General features: G+C 44.2%; 1 protein-coding gene across 6 annotated transcripts in view; it reads right to left on the minus strand.

Annotated features, from left to right (window-relative positions):
* SEPTIN6 (septin 6) overlaps positions 1-24896 on the minus strand; it is a 230624-nt gene that overhangs the window by 103220 nt on the left and 102508 nt on the right. The gene's annotated exons all lie outside the window — the stretch shown is intronic.

Raw genomic sequence — 24896 nt, forward strand, 5'->3', positions numbered from 1 at the left:
GGGCGGGGCTTTTATGATACAATAGTGTATGATGTGCCAGCGTATGATAATTTCACCAAAAGTACCATACAAAACCATATATACAATATCTATGAGTTCAGCCCTGTTAATGTTTATGGTAAACCATTTAACATGAATGGTAAATTGATTAAAGTTCACCTATTAAAAAACAAAAAAACAGCCTCCTCCATAAACCCCTACAGCCGTCCTAGCCATCACCAGAATAGGTGAAAATTCTGCCATTGTAGCAGAAGTAACCTTTATCAATTTACCAAAATTTGGGCAAAATAACTGGACAATACATCATGACACTCTGCCAATTTAACTCGTCAAAAACTATGTACTTTACTTTCTAAATATGATTACAATATATACTCTTACCATGTGCAATGCTAAAACAGGCAGTGGCCAAAATGTCTTACAGACTCTCTCTAGGGGTGGCTGAGGGGTCTTGAAGCTTGTTTTGGGGATGACTCAAGAGACTCACAGCTTGTACTGGGGGGCCCAAGCGACTTACAGCTCTTAGACTCTTGGGCCTTCTCCCCTAACAGCTTGCTCCAGAATAGACCCAAAAGTTCTACAACTCACACTGAGAAAGATCCAGGAGTCTTACAGCTCACACTGGGTGGACCTAGTTATATTAGAGGTCACAAAAGGGAATACCCAAGAGACTTCGTGCTTGCACTGGCGCTGACCTAGGAATCTAACAGCTTACAGTGGAGTTGACAATGGAATCCTACAGCTCACACTGGGTGGACCAAGGTGAATTAGGGCTCACACTAGGGAAGACCCAAGAAACTGAGCACTTGTACTGGCGTTGACCCAGGATTCGTACAGCCTGCTTGTGTGGGTTACACATGAGTCTTACGGCCCTCTCTCTGGTGCTGACACTGGAGTTTTGCAGCCCGCCCTCTGGGTGGCACAGTATTCTGAACAGGTGCAGAAATTAGAAGCAATTTTACACATGGCAAAGCCATATAAAGAGTTGTATGCCAGCGTCCGCAGTCGCTGGATATTTTGAGAGGCCAGACCCACCAGATATAACTGGCGAGGAAGAGGGGCGGGGCTTTTATCATACAATAGTGTATGATGTGCCAGCGTATGATAATTTCACCAAAAGTACCATACAAAACCATATATACAATATCTATGATTTCAGCCCTGTTAATGTTTATGGTAAACCATTTAACATGAATGGTAAATTGATTAAAGTTCACCTATTAAAAAACAAAAAAACAGCCTCCTCCATAAACCCCTACAGCCGTCCTAGCCATCACCAGAATAGGTGAAAATTTTGCCATTGTAGCAGAAGTAACCTTTACTCAATTTACCAAAATTTGGGCAAAGTAACTAGACAATACATCATGAAACTCTGCTTATTTTAACTGGTCAAAGACTATGTACATTACTTTCTAAACACAATTACAATATATACTCTTACAATGTGCAATGCTAACACAGGCGGTGGCCAAAATGTCTTACAGACTCTCTCTAGGGTTGGCTGAGGGGTCTTAAAGCTTGTTTTGGGGATGACTCAAGAGACTCACAGCTTGTACTGGGGGGCCCAAGTGACTTACAGCTCTTAGACTCTTGGGCCTTCTCCCCTAACAGCTTGCTCCGGAATAGACCCAAAAGTCCTACAACTCACACTGGGAAAGATCCAGGAGTCTTACAGCTCACACTGGGTGGACCTAGGTGAATTAGAGATCACAAAAGGCAAGATCCAAGAGAATCTGCGTGCTTGTACTGGCGCTGACCTAGGAATCTAACAGCTTGCTGTGGAGTTGACAAAGGAATCCTACAGCTCACACTGGGTGGACCAAGGTGAATTCGGGCTCACACTAGGTAAGACCCAAGAAACTGAGCACTTGTACTGGCGTTGACCCAGGATTCGTACAGCCTGCTTGTGGGTTACACATGAGTCTTACAGCCCGCTCTCTGGTGCTGACACTGGAGCTTTGCAGCCCGCCCTGTGGGTGGCACAGTAGTCTGAACATGTGCAGAAATTAGAAGCAATTTTACACATGGCAGAGCTATATAAAGAGTTGTATGCCAGCGTCCGCAGTCGCTGGATATTTTGAGAGGCCAGATCCTCCTGATATAACTGTTGAAGAAGAGGGGCGGGGCTTTTATCATACAATAGTGTATGATGTGCCAGCGTATGATAATTTCACCAAAAGTACCATACAAAACCATATATACAATGTCTATGAGTTGAGCCCTGTTAATGTTTATGGTAAACCATTTAACATGAATGGTAAATTGATTAAAGTTCACCTATTAAAAAACAAAAAACCGGCCTCCTCCATAAACCCCTACAGCCGTCCTAGCCATCACCAGAATAGGTGAAAATTCTGCCATTGTAGCAGAAGTAACCTTTAATCAATTTACCAAAATTTGGGTAAAGTAGTTGTACAATACATCATGACACTTTGCTTATTTTAACTGGTCAAAGACTATGTACTTAACTTTCTAATCACTATTACAACATATACTCTTACCATGTGCAATGCTAAAACAGGTGGTGGCCAAAATGTCTTACAGACTCTCTCTAGGGGTGGCTGATGGGTCTTAAAGCTTGTTTTGGGGATGACTCAAGAGACTCACAGCTTGTACTGGGGGGCCCAAGCGACTTACAGCTCTTAGACTCTTGGGCCTTCTCCCCTGACAGCTTGCTCCGGAATAGACCCAAAAGTCCTACAACTCACACTGGGAAAGATCCAGGAGTCTTACAGCTCACACTGGGTGGACCTAGGTGAATTAGAGGTCACATAAGGGAAGACCCAAGAGACTGCGTGCTTGCACTGGCGCTGACCTAGGAATCTAACAGCTCACACTGGTAAGACCCTGGTGTCTTACAGCTCACACTGGGTGGACTTAGGTGAATTAGGGCTCACACTAGGTAAGACCCAAGAAACTGAGCACTTCTATTGGTGTTGACCCAGAAATCCTACAGCCTGCTTGTGGGGATGACACATGAGTCTTACAGCCCGCTCTCTGGGTGACAATGGAGTTTTGCAGCCCGCTCTCTGGGTGGCACAGTAGCCTGAACAGGTGCAGAAATTATAAGCAATTTTACACATGGCAAAGCCATATAAAGAGTTGTATGCCAGCGTCCGCAGTCGCTGGATATTTTGAGAGGCCAGACCCACCAGATATAACTGGCGAGGAAGAGGGGCGATGCTTTTATCATACAATAGTGTATGATGTGCCAGCGTATGATAATTTCACCAAAAGTACCATACAAAACCATATATACAATATCTATGAGTTCAGCCCTGATAATGTTTATGGTAAACCATTTAACATGAATAGTAAATTGATTAAAGTTCACCTATTAAAAAACAAAAAAACAGCCTCCTCCATAAACCCCTACAGCCGTCCTAGCCATCACCAGAATAGGTGAAAATTCTGCCATTGTAGCAGAAGTAACCTTTAATCAATTTACCAAAATTTGGGCAAAATAACTGGACAATACATCATGACACTCTGCCAATTTAACTCGTCAAAAACTATGTACTTTACTTCCTAAATATGATTACAATATATACTCTTACCATGTGCAATGCTAAAACAGGCGGTGGCCAAAATGTCTTACAGAATCTCTCTAGGGGTAGCTGATGGGTCTTAAAGCTTGTTTTGGGGATGACTCAAGAGACTCACAGCTTGTACTGGGGGGCCCAAGTGACTTACAGCTCTTAGACTCTTGGGCCTTCTCCCCTAACAGCCTGCTCCGGAATAGACCCAAACGTCCTACAACTCACACTGGGAAAGATCCAGGAGTCTTACAGCTCACACTGGGTGGACCTAGGTGAATTAGAGGTCACAAAAGGGAAGACCCAAGAGACTGCGTGCTTGCACTGGCGCTGACCTAGGAATCTAACAGCTCACACTGGTAAGACCCTGGTGTCTTACAGCTCACACTGGGTGGACTTAGGTGAATTAGGGCTCACACTAGGGAAGACCCAAGAAACTGAGCACTTCTATTGGTGTTGACCCAGAAATCCTACAGCCTTCCTGTGGGGATGACATATGAGTCTTACAGCCCGCTCTCTGGGTGACAATGGAGTTTTTCAGCACACTCTCTGGGTGGCACAGTAGCCTGAGCAGGTGCAGAAATTAGAAGCAATTTTACACATGGCAAAGCCATATAAAGAGTTGTATGCCAGCGTCCGCAGTCGCTGGATATTTTGAGAGGCCAGACCCTCCTGATATAACTGATGAAGAAGAGGGGTGGGGCTTTTATCACACAATAGTGTATAATGTGCCCGCGCATGATAATTTCACCAAAAGTACCATACAAAACCATATATACAATGTCTGTGAGTTGAGCCCTGTTAATGTTTATGGTAAACCATTTAACATGAATGGTAAATTGATTAAAGTTCACCTATTAAAAAACAAAAAACCGGCCTCCTCCATAAACCCCTACAACCGTCCTAGCCATCACCAGAATAGGTGAAAATTCTGCCATTGTAGCAGAAGTAACCTTTAATCAATTTACCAAAATTTGGGCAAAGTAACTAGAGAATACATCATGACACTCTGCTTATTTTAACTGGTCAAAGACTATGTACATTACTTTCTTAACACAATTACAATATATACTCTTACAATGTGCAATGCTAACACAGGCGGTGGCCAAAATGTCTTACAGACTCTCTCTAGGGGTGGCTGAGGGGTCTTAAAGCTTGTTTTGGGGATGACTCAAGAGACTCACAGCTTGTACTGGGGGGCCCAAGTGACTTACAGCTCTTAGACTCTTGGGCCTTCTCCCCTAACAGCTTGCTCCGGAATAGACCCAAAAGTTCTACAACTCACACTGACAAAGATCCAGGAGTCTTACAGCTCACACTGGGTGGACCTAGGTATATTAGAGGTCACAAAAGGGAATACCCAAGAGACTGCGTGCTTGCACTGGCGCTGACCTAGGAATCTAACAGCTTACTGTGGAGTTGACAAAGGAATCCTACAGCTCACACTGAGTGGACCTAGGTGAATTAGGGCTCACACTAGGGAAGACCCAAGAAACTGAGCAGTTGTACTTGCGTTGACCCAGGATTCGTACAGCCTGCTTGTGGGGGTTACACATGAGTCTTACGGCCCGCTCTCTGGTGCTGACACTGGAGTTTTGCAGCCCGCCCTCTGGGTGGCACAGTATTCTGAACAGGTGCAGAAATTAGAAGCAATTTTACACATGGCAGAGCTATATAAAGAGTTGTATGCCAGCGTCCGCAGTTGCTGGATATTTTGAGAGGCCAGACCCTCCTGATATAACTGGTGAAGAAGAGGGGCGGGGCTTTTATCATACAATAGTGTATGATGTGCCAGCGTATGATAATTTCACCAAAAGTACCATACAAAACCATATATACAATGTTTATGAGTTGAGCCCTGTTAATGTTTATGGTAAACCATTTAACATGAATGGTAAATTGATTAAAGTTCACCTATTAAAAAACAAAAAAACGGCCTCCTCCATAAACCCCTACAGCCGTCCTAGCCATCACCAGAATAGGTGAAAATTCTGCCATTGTAGCAGAAGTAACCTTTAATCAATTTACCAAAATTTGGGCAAAATAACTGGACAATACATCATGACACTCTGCTAATTTAACTGGTCAAAAGCTATGTACTTTACTTTCTAATCACTATTACAACATATACTCTTACCATGTGCTATGCTAAAACAGGTGATGGCCAAAATGTCTTATAGAATCTCTCTAGGGGTAGCTGATGGGTCTTAAAGCTTGTTTTGGGGATGACTCAAGAGACTCACAGCTTGTACTGGGGGGCCCAAGTGACTTACAGCTCTTAGATTCTTGGGCCTTCTCCCCTAACAGCTTGCTCCGGAATAGACCCAAAAGTCCTACAACTCACACAGGGAAAGATCCAGGAGTCTTACAGCTCACACTGGGTGGAGCTAGGTGAATTAGAGGTCACAAAAGGGAAGACCCAAGAGACTGCGTGCTTGCACTGGCGCTGACCTAGGAATCTAACAGCTCACACTGGTAAGACCCTGGTGTCTTACAGCTCACACTGGGTGGACTTAGGTGAATTAGGGCTCACACTAGGGAATACCCAAGAAACTGAGCACTTCTATTGGTGTTGACCCAGAAATCCTACAGCCTGCTTGTGGGGATGACACATGAGTCTTACAGCAAGCTCTCTGGGTGACAATGGAGTTTTGCAGCCCGCTCTCTGGGTGGCACAGTAGCCTGAACAGTTGCAGAAATTATAAGCAATTTTACACATGGCAAAGCCATATAAAGAGTTGTATGCCAGCGTCCGCAGTCGCTGGATATTTTGAGAGGCCAGACCCACCAGATATAACTGGCGAGGAAGAGGGGCGGGGCTTTTATCATACAATAGTGTATGATGTGCCAGCGTATGATAATTTCACCAAAAGTACCATACAAAACCATATATACAATATCTATGAGTTCAGCCCTGTTAATGTTTATGGTAAACCATTTAACATGAATGGTAAATTGATTAAAGTTCACCTATTAAAAAACAAAAAAACAGCCTCCTCCATAAACCCCTACAGCCGTCCTAGCCATCACCAGAATAGGTGAAAATTTTGCCATTGTAGCAGAAGTAACCTTTAATCAATTTACCAAAATTTGGGCAAAATAACTGGACAATACATCATGACACTCTGCTAATTTAACTGGTCAAAAACTATGTACTTTACTTTCTAAATATGATTACAATATATACTCTTACCATGTGCAATGCTAAAACAGGCGGTGGCCAAAATGTCTTACAGACTCTCTCTAGGGGTGGCTGAGGGGTCTTAAAGCTTGTTTTGGGGATGACTCAAGAGACTCACAGCTTGTACTGGGGGGCCCAAGTGACTTACAGCTCTTAGACTCTTGGGCCTTCTCCCCTAACAGCTTGCTCCGGAATAGACCCAAAAGTTCTACAACTCACACTGAGAAAGATCCAGGAGTCTTACAGCTCACACTGGGTGGACCTAGGTGAATTAGAGATCACAAAAGGGAAGATCCAAGAGAATCTGCGTGCTTGTACTGGCGCTGACCTAGGAATCTAACAGCTTGCTGTGGAGTTGACAAAGGAATCCTACAGCTCACACTGGGTGGACCTAGGTGAATTAGGGCTCACACTAGGGAAGACCCAAAAAACTGAGCACTTGTACTGGCGTTGACCCAGGATTCGTACAGCCTGCTTGTGGGTTACACATGAGTCTTACAGCCCGCTCTCTGGTGCTGACACTGGAGTATTGCAGCCCGCCCTGTGGGTGGCACAGTAGTCTGAACATGTGCAGAAATTAGAAGCAATTTTACACATGGCAGAGCTATAAAAGAGTTGTATGCCAGCGTCCGCAGTCGCTGGATATTTTCAGAGGCCAGATCCTCCTGATATAACTGGTGAACAAGAGGGGCGGGGCTTTTATCACACAATAGTGTATGATGTGCCAGCGTATGATAATTTCACCAAAAGTATCATACAAAACCATATATACAATGTCTATGAGTTGAGCCCTGTTAATGTTTATGGTAAACCATTTAACATGAAAGGTAAATTGATTAAAGTTCACCTATTAAAAAACAAAAAACCGGCCTCCTCCATAAACCCCTACAGCCGTCCTAGCCATCACCAGAATAGGTGAAAATTCTGCCATTGTAGCAGAAGTAACCTTTAATCAATTTACCAAAATTTGGGCAGAGTAATTGGACAATACATCATGACACTTTGCTTATTTTAACTGGTCAAAGACTATGTACTTTACTTTCTAATCACTATTACAACATATACTCTTACCATGTGCTATGCTAAAACAGGTGGTGGCCAAAATGTCTTACAGACTCTCTCTAGGGGTGGCTGATGGGTCTTAAAGCTTGTTTTGGGGATGACTCAAGAGACTCACAGCTTGTACTGGGGGGCCCAAGCGACTTACAGCTCTTAGACTCTTGGGCCTTCTCCCCTAACAGCTTGCTCCGGAATAGACCCAAAAGTCCTACAACTCACACTGGGAAAGATCCAGGAGTCTTACAGCTCACACTGGGTGGACCTAGGTGAATTAGAGGTCACATAAGGGAAGACCCAAGAGACTGCGTGCTTGCACTGGCGCTGACCTAGGAATCTAACAGCTCACACTGGTAAGACCCTGGTGTCTTACAGCTCACACTGGGTGGACATAGGTGAATTAGGGCTGACACTAGGGAAGACCCAAGAAACTGAGCACTTCTATTGGTGTTGACCCAGAAATCCTACAGCCTGCCTGTGGGGATGACACATGAGTCTTACAGCCCGCTCTCTGGGTGACAATGGAGTTTTGCAGCACGCTCTCTGGGTGGCACAGTAGCCTGAACAGTTGCAGAAATTAGAAGCAATTTTACACATGGCAAAGCCATATAAAGAGTTGTATGCCAGCGTCCGCAGTCGCTGGATATTTTGAGAGGCCAGACCCTCCTGATATAACTGGCGAGGAAGAGGGGAGGGGCTTTTATCATACAATAGTGTATGATGTGCCAGCGTATGATAATTTCACCAAAAGTACCATACAAAACCATATATACAATATCTATGAGTTCAGCCCTGTTAATGTTTATGGTAAACCATTTAACATGAATGGTAAATTGATTAAAGTTCACCTATTAAATAACAAAAAACCGGCCTCCTCCATAAACCCCTACAGCCGTCCTAGCCATCACCAGAATAGGTGAAAATTCTGCCATTGTAGCAGAAGTAACCTTTAATCAATTTACCAAAATTTGGGCAAAATAACTGGACAATACATCATGACACTCTGCTAATTTAACTGGTCAAAAGCTATGTACTTTACTTTCTAATCACTATTACAACATATACTCTTACCATGTGCTATGCTAAAACAGGTGATGGCCAAAATGTCTTATAGAATCTCTCTAGGGGTAGCTGATGGGTCTTAAAGCTTGTTTTGGGGATGACTCAAGAGACTCACAGCTTGTACTGGGGGGCCCAAGTGACTTACAGCTCTTAGATTCTTGGGCCTTCTCCCCTAACAGCTTGCTCCGGAATAGACCCAAAAGTCCTACAACTCACACAGGGAAAGATCCAGGAGTCTTACAGCTCACACTGGGTGGAGCTAGGTGAATTAGAGGTCACAAAAGGGAAGACCCAAGAGACTGCGTGCTTGCACTGGCGCTGACCTAGGAATCTAACAGCTCACACTGGTAAGACCCTGGTGTCTTACAGCTCACACTGGGTGGACTTAGGTGAATTAGGGCTCACACTAGGGAATACCCAAGAAACTGAGCACTTCTATTGGTGTTGACCCAGAAATCCTACAGCCTGCTTGTGGGGATGACACATGAGTCTTACAGCAAGCTCTCTGGGTGACAATGGAGTTTTGCAGCCCGCTCTCTGGGTGGCACAGTAGCCTGAACAGTTGCAGAAATTATAAGCAATTTTACACATGGCAAAGCCATATAAAGAGTTGTATGCCAGCGTCCGCAGTCGCTGGATATTTTGAGAGGCCAGACCCACCAGATATAACTGGCGAGGAAGAGGGGCGGGGCTTTTATCATACAATAGTGTATGATGTGCCAGCGTATGATAATTTCACCAAAAGTACCATACAAAACCATATATACAATATCTATGAGTTCAGCCCTGTTAATGTTTATGGTAAACCATTTAACATGAATGGTAAATTGATTAAAGTTCACCTATTAAAAAACAAAAAAACAGCCTCCTCCATAAACCCCTACAGCCGTCCTAGCCATCACCAGAATAGGTGAAAATTTTGCCATTGTAGCAGAAGTAACCTTTAATCAATTTACCAAAATTTGGGCAAAATAACTGGACAATACATCATGACACTCTGCTAATTTAACTGGTCAAAAACTATGTACTTTACTTTCTAAATATGATTACAATATATACTCTTACCATGTGCAATGCTAAAACAGGCGGTGGCCAAAATGTCTTACAGACTCTCTCTAGGGGTGGCTGAGGGGTCTTAAAGCTTGTTTTGGGGATGACTCAAGAGACTCACAGCTTGTACTGGGGGGCCCAAGTGACTTACAGCTCTTAGACTCTTGGGCCTTCTCCCCTAACAGCTTGCTCCGGAATAGACCCAAAAGTTCTACAACTCACACTGAGAAAGATCCAGGAGTCTTACAGCTCACACTGGGTGGACCTAGGTGAATTAGAGATCACAAAAGGGAAGATCCAAGAGAATCTGCGTGCTTGTACTGGCGCTGACCTAGGAATCTAACAGCTTGCTGTGGAGTTGACAAAGGAATCCTACAGCTCACACTGGGTGGACCTAGGTGAATTAGGGCTCACACTAGGGAAGACCCAAAAAACTGAGCACTTGTACTGGCGTTGACCCAGGATTCGTACAGCCTGCTTGTGGGTTACACATGAGTCTTACAGCCCGCTCTCTGGTGCTGACACTGGAGTATTGCAGCCCGCCCTGTGGGTGGCACAGTAGTCTGAACATGTGCAGAAATTAGAAGCAATTTTACACATGGCAGAGCTATAAAAGAGTTGTATGCCAGCGTCCGCAGTCGCTGGATATTTTCAGAGGCCAGATCCTCCTGATATAACTGGTGAACAAGAGGGGCGGGGCTTTTATCACACAATAGTGTATGATGTGCCAGCGTATGATAATTTCACCAAAAGTATCATACAAAACCATATATACAATGTCTATGAGTTGAGCCCTGTTAATGTTTATGGTAAACCATTTAACATGAAAGGTAAATTGATTAAAGTTCACCTATTAAAAAACAAAAAACCGGCCTCCTCCATAAACCCCTACAGCCGTCCTAGCCATCACCAGAATAGGTGAAAATTCTGCCATTGTAGCAGAAGTAACCTTTAATCAATTTACCAAAATTTGGGCAGAGTAATTGGACAATACATCATGACACTTTGCTTATTTTAACTGGTCAAAGACTATGTACTTTACTTTCTAATCACTATTACAACATATACTCTTACCATGTGCTATGCTAAAACAGGTGGTGGCCAAAATGTCTTACAGACTCTCTCTAGGGGTGGCTGATGGGTCTTAAAGCTTGTTTTGGGGATGACTCAAGAGACTCACAGCTTGTACTGGGGGGCCCAAGCGACTTACAGCTCTTAGACTCTTGGGCCTTCTCCCCTAACAGCTTGCTCCGGAATAGACCCAAAAGTCCTACAACTCACACTGGGAAAGATCCAGGAGTCTTACAGCTCACACTGGGTGGACCTAGGTGAATTAGAGGTCACATAAGGGAAGACCCAAGAGACTGCGTGCTTGCACTGGCGCTGACCTAGGAATCTAACAGCTCACACTGGTAAGACCCTGGTGTCTTACAGCTCACACTGGGTGGACATAGGTGAATTAGGGCTGACACTAGGGAAGACCCAAGAAACTGAGCACTTCTATTGGTGTTGACCCAGAAATCCTACAGCCTGCCTGTGGGGATGACACATGAGTCTTACAGCCCGCTCTCTGGGTGACAATGGAGTTTTGCAGCACGCTCTCTGGGTGGCACAGTAGCCTGAACAGTTGCAGAAATTAGAAGCAATTTTACACATGGCAAAGCCATATAAAGAGTTGTATGCCAGCGTCCGCAGTCGCTGGATATTTTGAGAGGCCAGACCCTCCTGATATAACTGGCGAGGAAGAGGGGAGGGGCTTTTATCATACAATAGTGTATGATGTGCCAGCGTATGATAATTTCACCAAAAGTACCATACAAAACCATATATACAATATCTATGAGTTCAGCCCTGTTAATGTTTATGGTAAACCATTTAACATGAATGGTAAATTGATTAAAGTTCACCTATTAAAAAACAAAAAAACAGCCTCCTCCATAAACCCCTACAGCCGTCCTAGCCATCACCAGAATAGGTGAAAATTCTGCCATTGTAGCAGAAGTAACCTTTAATCAATTTACCAAAATTTGGGCAAAATAACTGGACAATACATCATGACACTCTGCTAATTTAACTGGTCAAAAACTATGTACTTTACTTTCTAAATATGATTACAATATATACTCTTACCATGTGCAATGCTAAAACAGGCGGTGGCCAAAATGTCTTACAGACTCTCTCTAGGGGTGGCTGAGGGGTCTTAAAGCTTGTTTTGGGGATGACTCAAGAGACTCACAGCTTGTACTGGGGGGCCCAAGTGACTTACAGCTCTTAGACTCTTGGGCCTTCTCCCCTAACAGCTTGCTCCGGAATAGACCCAAAAGTCCTACAACTCACACTGGGAAAGATCCAGGAGTCTTACAGCTCACACTGGGTGGACCTAGGTGAATTAGAGATCACAAAAGGTAAGATCCAAGAGAATCTGCGTGCTTGCACTGGCGCTGACCTAGGAATCTAACAACTTGCTGTGGAGTTGACAAAAGAATCCTACAGCTCACACTGGGTGGACCTAGGTGAATTAGGGCTCACACTAGGGAAGACCCAAGAAACTTAGCACTTGTACTGGCGTTGACCCAGTATTCGTACAGCCTGCTTGTGGGTTACACATGAGTCTTACAGCCCGCTCTCTGGTGCTGACACTGGAGTTTTGCAGTCCGCCCTGTGGGTGGCACAGTAGTCTGAACATGTGCAGAAATTAGAAGCAATTTTACACATGGCAGAGCTATATAAAGAGTTGTAAGCCAGCGTCCGCAGTCGCTGGATATTTTGAGAGGCCAGATCCTCCTGATATAACTGGCGAGGAAGAGGGGCGGGGCTTTTATCATACAATAGTGTATGATGTGCCATCGTATGATAATTTCACCAAAAGTACCATACAAAACCATATATACAATGTCTATGAGTTGAGCCCTGTTAATGTTTATGGTAAACCATTTAACATGAAAGGTAAATTGATTAAAGTTCACCTATTAAAAAACAAAAAACCGGCCTCCTCCATAAACCCCTACAGCCGTCCTAGCCATCACCAGAATAGGTGAAAATTCTGCCATTGTAGCAGAAGTAACCTTTAATCAATTTACCAAAATTTGGGCAAAGTAATTGGACAATACATCATGACACTTTGCTTATTTTAACTGGTCAAAGACTATGTACTTTACTTTCTAATCACTATTACAACATATACTCTTACCATGTGCTATGCTAAAACAGGTGGTGGCCAAAATGTCTTACAGACTCTCTCTAGGGGTGGCTGATGGGTCTTAAAGCTTGTTTTGGGGATGACTTCAGAGACTCACAGCTTGTACTGGGGGGCCCAAGCGACTTACAGCTCTTAGACTCTTGGGCCTTCTCCCCTAACAGCTTGCTCCGGAATAGACCCAAAAGTCCTACAACTCACACTGGGAAAGATCCAGGAGTCTTACAGCTCATACTGGGTGGACCTAGGTGAATTAGAGGTCACATAAGGGAAGACCCAAGAGACTGCGTGCTTGCACTGGCGCTGACCTAGGAATCTAACAGCTCACACTGGTAAGACCCTGGTGTCTTACAGCTCACACTGGGTTGACTTAGGTGAATTAGGGCTGACACTAGGGAAGACCCAAGAAACTGAGCACTTCTATTGGTGTTGACCCAGAAATCCTACAGCCTGCTTGTGGGGATGACACATGAGTCTTACAGCCCGCTCTCTGGGTGACAATGGAGTTTTGCAGCACGCTCTCTGGGTGGCACAGTAGCCTGAACAGTTGCAGAAATTAGAAGCAATTTTACACATGGCAAAGCCATATAAAGAGTTGTATGCCAGCGTCCGCAGTCGCTGGATATTTTGAGAGGCCAGACCCTCCTGATATAACTGGCGAGGAAGAGGGGAGGGGCTTTTATCATACAATAGTGTATGATGTGCCAGCGTATGATAATTTCACCAAAAGTACCATACAAAACCATATATACAATATCTATGAGTTCAGCCCTGTTAATGTTTATGGTAAACCATTTAACATGAATGGTAAATTGATTAAAGTTCACCTATTAAAAAACAAAAAAACAGCCTCCTCCATAAACCCCTACAGCCGTCCTAGCCATCACCAGAATAGGTTAAAAATCCGCCATTGTAGCAGAAGTAACCTTTAATCAATTTACCAAAATTTGGGCAAAATAACTGGACAATACATCATGACACTCTGCTAATTTAACTGGTCAAAAACTATGTACTTTACTTTCTAAATATGATTACAATATATACTCTTACCATGTGCAATGCTAAAACAGGCGGTGGCCAAAATGTCTTACAGACTCTCTCTAGGGGTGGCTGAGGGGTCTTAAAGCTTGTTTTGGGGATGACTCAAGAGACTCACAGCTTGTACTGGGGGGCCCAAGTGACTTACAGCTCTTAGACTCTTGGGCCTTCTCCCCTAACAGCTTGCTCCGGAATAGACCGAAAAGTTCTACAACTCACACTGAGAAAGATCCAGGAGTCTTACAGCTCACACTGGGTGGACCTTGGTATATTAGAGGTCACAAAAGGGAATACCCAAGAGACTGCGTGCTTGCACTGGCGCGGACCTAGGAATCTAACAGCTTACTGTGGAGTTGACAAAGGAATCCTACAGCTCACACTGGGTGGACCTAGGTGAATTAGGGCTCACACTAGGGAAGACCCAAGAAACTGAGCACTTGTACTGGCGTTGAGCCAGGATTCGTACAGCCTGCTTGTGGGGGTTACACATGAGTCTTACGGCCCGCTCTCTGGTGCTGACACTGGAGTTTTGCAGCCCGCCCTGTTGGTGGCACAGTATTCTGAACAGGTGCAGAAATTAGAAGCAATTTTACACATGGCAAAGCCATAAAAAGAGTTGTATGCCAGCGTCCGCAGTCGCTGGATATTTTGAGAGGCCAGACCCTCCTGATATAACTGGTGAAGAAGAGGGGCGGGGCTTTTATCACACAATAGTGTATGATGTGCCAGCGTATGATAATTTCACCAAAAGTACCATACAAAACCATATATACAATGTCTGTGAGTTGAGCCCTGTTAATGTTTATGGTAAACCATTTAACATGAATGGTAAATTGATTAAAGTTCACCTATTAAAAAACAAAAAACCGGCCTGCTCCATAAACCCCTACAGCCGTCCTAGCCATCACCAGAATAGGTGAAAATTCTGCCATTGTAGCAGAAGTAACCTTTAATCAATTTACCAAAATTTGGGCAAAGTTACTAGACAATACATCATGACACTCTGCTTATTTTAACTGGTCAAAGACTATGTACATTACTTTCTAAACACAATTACAATATATACTCTTACAATGTGCAATGCTAACACAGGCGGTGGCCAAAATGTCTTACAGACTCTCTCTAGGGGTGGCTGAGGGGTCTTAAAGCTTGTTTTGGGGATGACTCAAGAGACTCACAGCTTCTACTGGGGGGCCCAAGTGACTTACAGCTCTTAGACTCTTGGGCCTTCTCCCCTAACAGCTTGCTCCGGAATAGACCCAAAAGTTCTACAACTCACACTGAGAAAGATCCAGGAGTCTTACAGCTCACACTGGGTGGACCTAGGTATATTAGAGGTCACAAAAGGGAATACCCAAGAGACTGCGTGCTTGCACTGGCGCTGACCTAGGAATCTAACAGCTTACTGTGGAGTTGACAAAGGAATCCTACAGCTCACACTGGGTGGACCTAGGTGAATTAGGGCTGACACTAGGGAAGACCCAAGAAACTGAGCACTTGTACTGGCGTTGAGCCAGGATTCGTACAGCCTGCTTGTGGGGGTTACACATGAGTCTTACAGCCCGCTCTCTGGTGCTGACACTGGAGTTTTGCAGCCCGCCATGTGGGTGGCACAGTATTCTGAACAGGTGCAGAAATTAGAAGCTATTTTACACATGGCAAAGCCATATAAAGAGTTGTATGCCAGGGTCCGCAGTCGCTGGATATTTTGAGAGGCCAGACCCTCCTGATATAACTGGTGAAGAAGAGGGGCGGGGCTTTTATCATACAATAGTGTATGATGTGCCAGCGTATGATAATTTCACCAAAAGTACCATACAAAACCATATATACAATGTCTGTGAGTTGAGCCCTGTTAATGTTTATGGTAAACCATTTAACATGAAAGGTAAATTGATTAAAGTTCACCTATTAAAAAACAAAAAACCGGCCTGCTCCATAAACCCCTACAGCCGTCCTAGCCATCACCAGAATAGGTGAAAATTCTGCCATTGTAGCAGAAGTAACCTTTAATCAATTTACCAAAATTTGGGCAAAGTAACTAGACAATACATCATGACACTCTGCTTATTTTAACTGGTCAAAGACTATGTACATTACTTTCTAAGCACAATTACAATATGTACTCTTACAATGTGCAATGCTAACACAGGCGGTGCCCAAAATGTCTTACAGACTCTCTCTAGGGGTGGCTGAGGGATCTTAAAGCTTGTTTTGGGGATGACTCAAGAGACTCACAGCTTGTACTGGGGGGCCCAAGTGACTTACAGCTCTTAGACTCTTGGGCCTTCTCCCCTAACAGCTTGCTCCGGAATAGACCCAAAAGTCCTACAACTCACACTGGGAAAGATCCAGGAGTCTTACAGCTCACACTGGGTGGACCTAGGTGAATTAGAGATCACAAAAGGGAAGATCCAAGAGAATCTGCGTGCTTGTACTGGCGCTGACCTAGGAATCTAACAGCTTGCTGTGGAGTTGACAAAGGAATCCTACAGCTCACACTGGGTGGACCTAGGTGAATTAGGGCTCACACTAGGGAAGACCCAAGAAACTGAGCACTTGTACTGGCGTTGACCCAGGATTCGTACAGCCTGCTTGTGGGTTACACATGAGTCTTACAGCCCGCTCTCTGGTGCTGACACTGGAGTTTTGCAGCCCGCCCTGTGGGTGGCACAGTAGTCTGAACATGTGCAGAAATTAGAAGCAATTTTACACATGGCAGACCTATATAAAGTGTTGTACGCCAGCGTCCGAAGTCGCTGGATATTTTGAGAGGCCAGATCCTCCTGATATAACTGGTGATGAAGAGGGGCGGGGCTTTTATCATACAATAGTGTATGATGTGCCAGCGTATGATAATTTCACCAAAAGTACCATACAAAACCATATATACAATATCTATGAGTTCAGCCCTGTTAATGTTTATGGTAAACCATTTAACATGAATGGTAAATTGATTAAAGTTCACCTATTAAAAAACAAAAAAACAGCCTCCTCCATAAACCCCTACAGCCGTCTTAGCCATCACCAGAATAGGTGAAAATTCCGCCATTGTAGCAGAAGTAACCTTTAATCAATTTACCAAAATTTGGGCAAAATAACTGGACAATACATCATGACACTCTGCTAATTTAACTGGTCAAAAACTATGTACTTTACTTTCTAAATATGATTACAATATATACTCTTACCATGTGCAATGCTAAAACAGGCGGTGGCCAAAATGTCTTACAGACTCTCTCTAGGGGTGGCTGAGGGGTCTTAAAGCTTGTTTTGGGGATGACTCAAGAGACTCACAGCTTGTACTGGGGGGCCCAAGTGACTTACAGCTCTTAGACTCTTGGGCCTTCTCCCGTAACAGCTTGCTCCGGAATAGACCCAAAAGTTCTACAACTCACACTGAGAAAGATCCAGGAGTCTTACAGCTCACACTGGGTGGACCTAGGTATATTAGAGGTCACAAAAGGGAATACCCAAGAGACTGCGTGCTTGCACTGGCGCGGACCTAGGAATCTAACAGCTTACTGTGGAGTTGACAAAGGAATCCTACAGCTCACACTGGGTGGACCTAGGTGAATTAGGGCTGACACTAGGGAAGACCCAAGAAACTGAGCACTTGTACTGGCGTTGAGCCAGGATTCGTACAGCCTGCTTGTGGGGGTTACACATGAGTCTTACAGCCCGCTCTCTGGTGCTGACACTGGAGTTTTGCAGCCCGCCCTGTGGGTGGCACAGTATTCTGAACAGGTGCAGAAATTAGAAGCAATTTTACACATGGCAAAGCCATATAAAGAGTTGTATGCCAGCGTCCGCAGTCGCTGGATATTTTGAGAGGCCAGACCCTCCTGATATAACTGGCGAAGAAGAGGGGCGGGGCTTTTATCACACAATAGTGTATGATGTGCCAGCGTATGATAATTTCACCAAAAGTACCATACAAAACCATATATACAATGTCTGTGAGTTGAGCCCTGTTAATGTTTATGGTAAACCATTTAACATGAATGGTAAATTGATTAAAGTTCACCTATTAAAAAACAAAAAACCGGCCTCCTCCATAAACCCCTACAGCCGTCCTAGCCATCACCAGAATAGGTGAAAATTCTGCCATTGAAGCAGAAGTAACCTTTAATCAATTTACCAAAATTTGGGCAAAGTAACTAGACAATACATCATGACACTCTGCTTATTTTAACTGGTCAAAGACTATGTACATTACTTTCTAAACACAATTACAATATATACTCTTACAATGTGCAATGCTAACACAGGCGGTGCCCAAAATGTCTTACAGACTCTCTCTAGGGGTGGCTGAGGGATCTTAAAGCTTGTTTTGGGGATGACTCAAGAGACTCATAGCTTGTACTGGGGGGCCCAAGTGACTTACAGCTCTTAGTCTCTTGGGCCTTCTCCCCTAACAGCTTGCTCCGGAATAGACCCAAAAGTCCTACAACTCACACTGTGAAAGATCCAGGAGTCTTATAGCTCACACTGGGTGGACCTAGGTGAATTAGAGATCACAAAAGGGAAGATCCAAGAGAATCTGCGTGCTTGTACTGGCGCTGACCTAGGAATCTAACAGCTTGCTGTGGAGTTGACAAAGGAATCCTACAGCTTACACTGGGTGGACCTAGGTGAATTAGGGCTCACACTAGGGAAGACCCAAGAAACTGAGCACTTGTACTGGCGTTGACCCAGGATTCGTACAGCCTGCTTGTGGGTTACACATGAGTCTTACAGCCCGCTCTCTGGTGCTGACACTGGAGTTTTGCAGTCCGCCCTGTGGGTGGCACAGTAGTCTGAACATGTGCAGAAATTAGAAGCAATTTTACACATGGCAGAGCTATATAAAGAGTTGTAAGCCAGCGTCCGCAGTCGCTGGATATTTTGAGAGGCCAGATCCTCCTGATATAACTGGCGAGGAAGAGGGGCGGGGGCTTTTATCATACAATAGTGTATGATGTGCCATCGTATGATAATTTCACCAAAAGTACCATACCAAACCATATATACAATGTCTATGAGTTGAGCCCTGTTAATGTTTATGGTAAACCATTTAACATGAAAGGTAAATTGATTAAAGTTCACCTATTAAAAAACAAAAACCGGCCTCCTCCATAAACCCCTACAGCCTCCTAGCCATCACCAGAATAGGTTAAAATTCTGCCATTGTAGCAGAAGTAACCTTTAATCAATTTACCAAAATTTGGGCAAAGTAATTGGACAATACATCATGACACTTTGCCTATTTTAACTGGTCAAAGACTATGTACTTTACTTTCTAATCACTATTACAACATATACTCTTACCATGTGCTATGCTAAAACAGGTGGTGGCCAAAATGTCTTACAGACTCTCTCTAGGGGTGGCTGATGGGTCTTAAAGCTTGTTTTGGGGATGACTCAAGAGACTCACAGCTTGTTCTGGGGGGCCCAAGCGACTTACAGCTCTTAGACTCTTGGGCCTTCTCCCCTAACAGCTTGCTCCGGAATAGACCCAAAAGTCCTACAACTCACACTGGGAAAGATCCAGGAGTCTTACAGCTCACACTGGGTGGACCTAGGTGAATTAGAGGTCACATAAGGGAAGACCCAAGAGACTGCGTGCTTGCACTGGCGCTGACCTAGGAATCTAACAGCTCACACTGGTAAGACCCTGGTGTCTTACAGCTCACACTGGGTGGACTTAGGTGAATTAGGGCTGACACTAGGGAAGACCAAAGAAACTGAGCACTTCTATTGGTGTTGACCCAGAAATCCTACAGCCTGCCTGTGGGGATGACACATGAGTCTTACAGCCCGCTCTCTGGGTAACAATGGAGTTTTGCAGCATGCTCTCTGGGTGGCACAGTAGCCTGAACAGGTGCAGAAATTAGAAGCAATTTTACATATGGCAAAGCCATATAAAGAGTTGTATGCCAGCGTCCGCAGTCGCTAGATATTTTGAGAAGCCAGACCCTCCTGATATAACTGGCGAGGAAGAGGGGAGGGGCTTTTATCATACAATAGTGTATGATGTGCCAGCGTATGATAATTTCACCAAAAGTACCATACAAAACCATATATACAATATCTATGAGTTCAGCCCTGTTAATGTTTATGGTAAACCATTTAACATGAATGGTAAATTGATTAAAGTTCACCTATTAAAAAACAAAAAAACAGCCTCCTCCATAAACCCCTACAGCCGTCCTAGCCATCACCAGAATAGGTGAAAATTCCGCCATTGTAGCAGAAGTAACCTTTAATCAATTTACCAAAATTTGGGCAAAATAACTGGACAATACATCATGACACTCTGCTAATTTAACTGGTCAAAAACTATGTACTTTACTTTCTAAATATGATTACAATATATACTCTTACCATGTGCAATGCTAAAACAGGCGGTGGCCAAAATGTCTTACAGACTCTCTCTAGGGGTGGCTGAGGGGTCTTAAAGCTTGTTTTGGGGATGACTCAAGAGACTCACAGCTTGTACTGGGGGGCCCAAGTGACTTACAGCTCTCAGACTCTTGGGCCTTCTCCCCTAACAGCTTGCTCCGGAATAGACCCAAAAGTTCTACAACTCACACTGAGAAAGATCCAGGAGTCTTACAGCTCAAACTGGGTGGACCTAGGTATATTAGAGGTCACAAAAGGGAATACCCAAGAGACTGCGTGCTTGCACTGGCGTTGACCTAGGAATCTAACAGCTTACTGTGGAGTTGACAAAGGAATCCTACAGCTCACACTGGGTGGACCTAGGTGAATTAGGGCTCACACTAGGGAAGACCCAAGAAACTGAGCACTTGTACTGGCGTTGACCCAGGATTCGTACAGCCTGCTTGTGGGTTACACATGAGCCTTACAGCCCGCTCTCTGGTGCTGACACTGGAGTTTTGCAGCCCGCCCTGTGGGTGGCACAGTAGTCTGAACATGTGCAGAAATTAGAAGCAATTTTACACATGGCAGAGCTATATAAAGAGTTGTATGCCAGCGTCCGCAGTCGCTGGATATTTTGAGAGGCCAGATCCTCCTGATATAACTGGTGAAGAAGAGGGGCGGGGCTTTTATCATACAATAGTGTATGATGTGCCAGCGTATGATAATTTCACCAAAAGTACCATACAAAACCATATATACAATGTCTATGAGTTGAGCCCTGTTAATGTTTATGGTAAACCATTTAACATGAAAGGTAAATTGATTAAAGTTCACCTATTAAAAAACAAAAAACCGGCCTCCTCCATAAACCCCTACAGCCGTCCTAGCCATCACCAGAATAGGTGAAAATTCTGCCATTGTAGCAGAAGTAACCTTTAATCAATTTACCAAAATTTGGGCAAAGTAATTGGACAATACATCATGACACTTTGCTTATTTTAACTGGTCAAAGACTATGTACTTTACTTTCTAATCACTATTACAACATATACTCTTACCATGTGCTATGCTAAAACAGGTGGTGGCCAAAATGTCTTACAGACTCTCTCTAGGGGTGGCTGATGGGTCTTAAAGCTTGTTTTGGGGATGACTCAAGAGACTCACAGCTTGTACTGGGGGGCCCAAGCGACTTACAGCTCTTAGACTCTTGGGCCTTCTCCCCTAACAGCTTGCTCCGGAATAGACCCAAAAGTCCTACAACTCACACTGGGAAAGATCCAGGAGTCTTACAGCTCACACTGGGTGGACCTAGGTGAATTAGAGGTCACATAAGGGAAGACCCAAGAGACTGCGTGCTTGCACTGGCGCTGACCTAGGAATCTAACAGCTCACACTGGTAAGACCCTGGTGTCTTACAGCTCACACTGGGTGGACATAGGTGAATTAGGGCTGACACTAGGGAAGACCCAAGAAACTGAGCACTTCTATTGGTGTTGACACAGAAATTCTACAGCCTGCCTGTGGGGATGACACATGAGTCTTACAGCCCGCTCTCTGGGTGACAATGGAATTTTGCAGCACGCTCTCTGGGTGGCACAGTAGCCTGAACAGTTGCAGAAATTAGAAGCAATTTTACACATGGCAAAGCCATAAAAAGAGTTGTATGCCAGCGTCCGCAGTCGCTGGATATTTTGAGAGGCCAGACCCTCCTGATATAACTGGCGAGGAAGAGGGGAGGGGCTTTTATCATACAATAGTGTATGATGTGCCAGCGTATGATAATTTCACCAAAAGTACCATACAAAACCATATATACAATATCTATGAGTTCAGCCCTGTTAATGTTTATGGTAAACCATTTAACATGAATGGTAAATTGATTAAAGTTCACCTATTAAAAAACAAAAAAACAGCCTCCTCCATAAACCCCTACAGCCGTCCTAGCCATCACCAGAATAAGTGAAAATTCCGCCATTGTAGCAGAAGTAACCTTTAATCAATTTACCAAAATTTGGGCAAAATAACTGGACAATACATCATGACACTCTGCTAATTTAACTGGTCAAAAACTATGTACTTTACTTTCTAAATATGATTACAATATATACTCTTACCATGTGCAATGATAAAACAGGCGGTGGCCAAAATGTCTTACAGACTCTCTCTAGGGGTGGCTGAGGGGTCTTAAAGCTTGTTTTGGGGATGACTCAAGAGACTCACAGCTTGTACTGGGGGGCCCAAGTGACTTACAGCTCTTAGACTCTTGAGCCTTCTCCCCTAACAGCTTGCTCCGGAATAGACCCAAAAGTTCTACAACTCACACTGAGAAAGATCCAGGAGTCTTACAGCTCACACTGGGTGGACCTAGGTATATTAGAGGTCACAAAAGGAAATACCCAAGAGACTGCGTGCTTGCACTGGCGTTGACCTAGGAATCTAACAGCTTACTGTGGAGTTAACAAAGGAATCCTACAGCTCACACTGGGTGGACCTAGGTGAATTAGGGCTCACACTAGGGAAGACCCAAGAAACTGAGCACTTGTACTGGCGTTGAGCCAGGATTCGTACAGCCTGCTTGTGGGCGTTACACATGAGTCTTACGGCCCGCTCTCTGGTGCTGACACTGGAGTTTTGCAGCCCGCCCTGTGGGTGGCACAGTATTCTGAACAGGTGCAGAAATTAGAAGCAATTTTACACATGGCAAAGCCATATAAAGAGTTGTATGCCAGCGTCCGCAGTCGCTGGATATTTTGAGAGGCCAGACCCTCCTGATATAACTGGCGAAGAAGAGGGGCGGGGCTTTTATCACACAATAGTGTATGATGTGCCAGCGTATGATAATTTCACCAAAAGTACCATACAAAACCATATATACAATGTCTGTGAGTTGAGCCCTGTTAATGTTTATGGTAAACCATTTAACATGAATGGTAAATTGATTAAAGTTCACCTATTAAAAAACAAAAAAACGGCCTCCTCCATAAACCCCTACAGCCGTCCTAGCCATCACCAGAATAGGTGAAAATTCTGCCATTGTAGCAGAAGTAACCTTTAATCAATTTACCAAAATTTGGGCAAAGTAACTAGACAATACATCATGACACTCTGCTTATTTTAACTGGTCAAAGACTATGTACATTACTTTCTAAACACAATTACAATATATACTCTTACAATGTGCAATGCTAACACAGGCGGTGCCCAAAATGTCTTACAGACTCTCTCTAGGGGTGGCTGAGGGATCTTAAAGCTTGTTTTGGGGATGACTCAAGAGACTCACAGCTTGTACTGGGGGGCCCAAGTGACTTACAGCTCTTAGACTCTTGGGCCTTCTCCCCTAACAGCTTGCTCCGGAATAGACCCAAAAGTTCTACAACTCACACTGAGAAAGATCCAGGAGTCTTACAGCTCAAACTGGGTGGACCTAGGTATATTAGAGGTCACAAAAGGGAATACCCAAGAGACTGCGTGCTTGCACTGGCGTTGACCTAGGAATCTAACAGCTTACTGTGGAGTTGACAAAGGAATCCTACAGCTCACACTGGGTGGACCTAGGTGAATTAGGGCTCACACTAGGGAAGACCCAAGAAACTGAGCACTTGTACTGGCGTTGACCCAGGATTCGTACAGCCTGCTTGTGGGTTACACATGAGCCTTACAGCCCGCTCTCTGGTGCTGACACTGGAGTTTTGCAGCCCGCCCTGTGGGTGGCACAGTAGTCTGAACATGTGCAGAAATTAGAAGCAATTTTACACATGGCAGAGCTATATAAAGAGTTGTATGCCAGCGTCCGCAGTCGCTGGATATTTTGAGAGGCCAGATCCTCCTGATATAACTGGTGAAGAAGAGGGGCGGGGCTTTTATCATACAATAGTGTATGATGTGCCAGCGTATGATAATTTCACCAAAAGTACCATACAAAACCATATATACAATGTCTATGAGTTGAGCCCTGTTAATGTTTATGGTAAACCATTTAACATGAAAGGTAAATTGATTAAAGTTCACCTATTAAAAAACAAAAAACCGGCCTCCTCCATAAACCCCTACAGCCGTCCTAGCCATCACCAGAATAGGTGAAAATTCTGCCATTGTAGCAGAAGTAACCTTTAATCAATTTACCAAAATTTGGGCAAAGTAATTGGACAATACATCATGACACTTTGCTTATTTTAACTGGTCAAAGACTATGTACTTTACTTTCTAATCACTATTACAACATATACTCTTACCATGTGCTATGCTAAAACAGGTGGTGGCCAAAATGTCTTACAGACTCTCTCTAGGGGTGGCTGATGGGTCTTAAAGCTTGTTTTGGGGATGACTCAAGAGACTCACAGCTTGTACTGGGGGGCCCAAGCGACTTACAGCTCTTAGACTCTTGGGCCTTCTCCCCTAACAGCTTGCTCCG

Source organism: Engystomops pustulosus, chromosome 9, assembly GCF_040894005.1.
Source record: "Engystomops pustulosus chromosome 9, aEngPut4.maternal, whole genome shotgun sequence".
NCBI classification, from domain to species: Eukaryota; Metazoa; Chordata; class Amphibia; order Anura; family Leptodactylidae; genus Engystomops; species Engystomops pustulosus.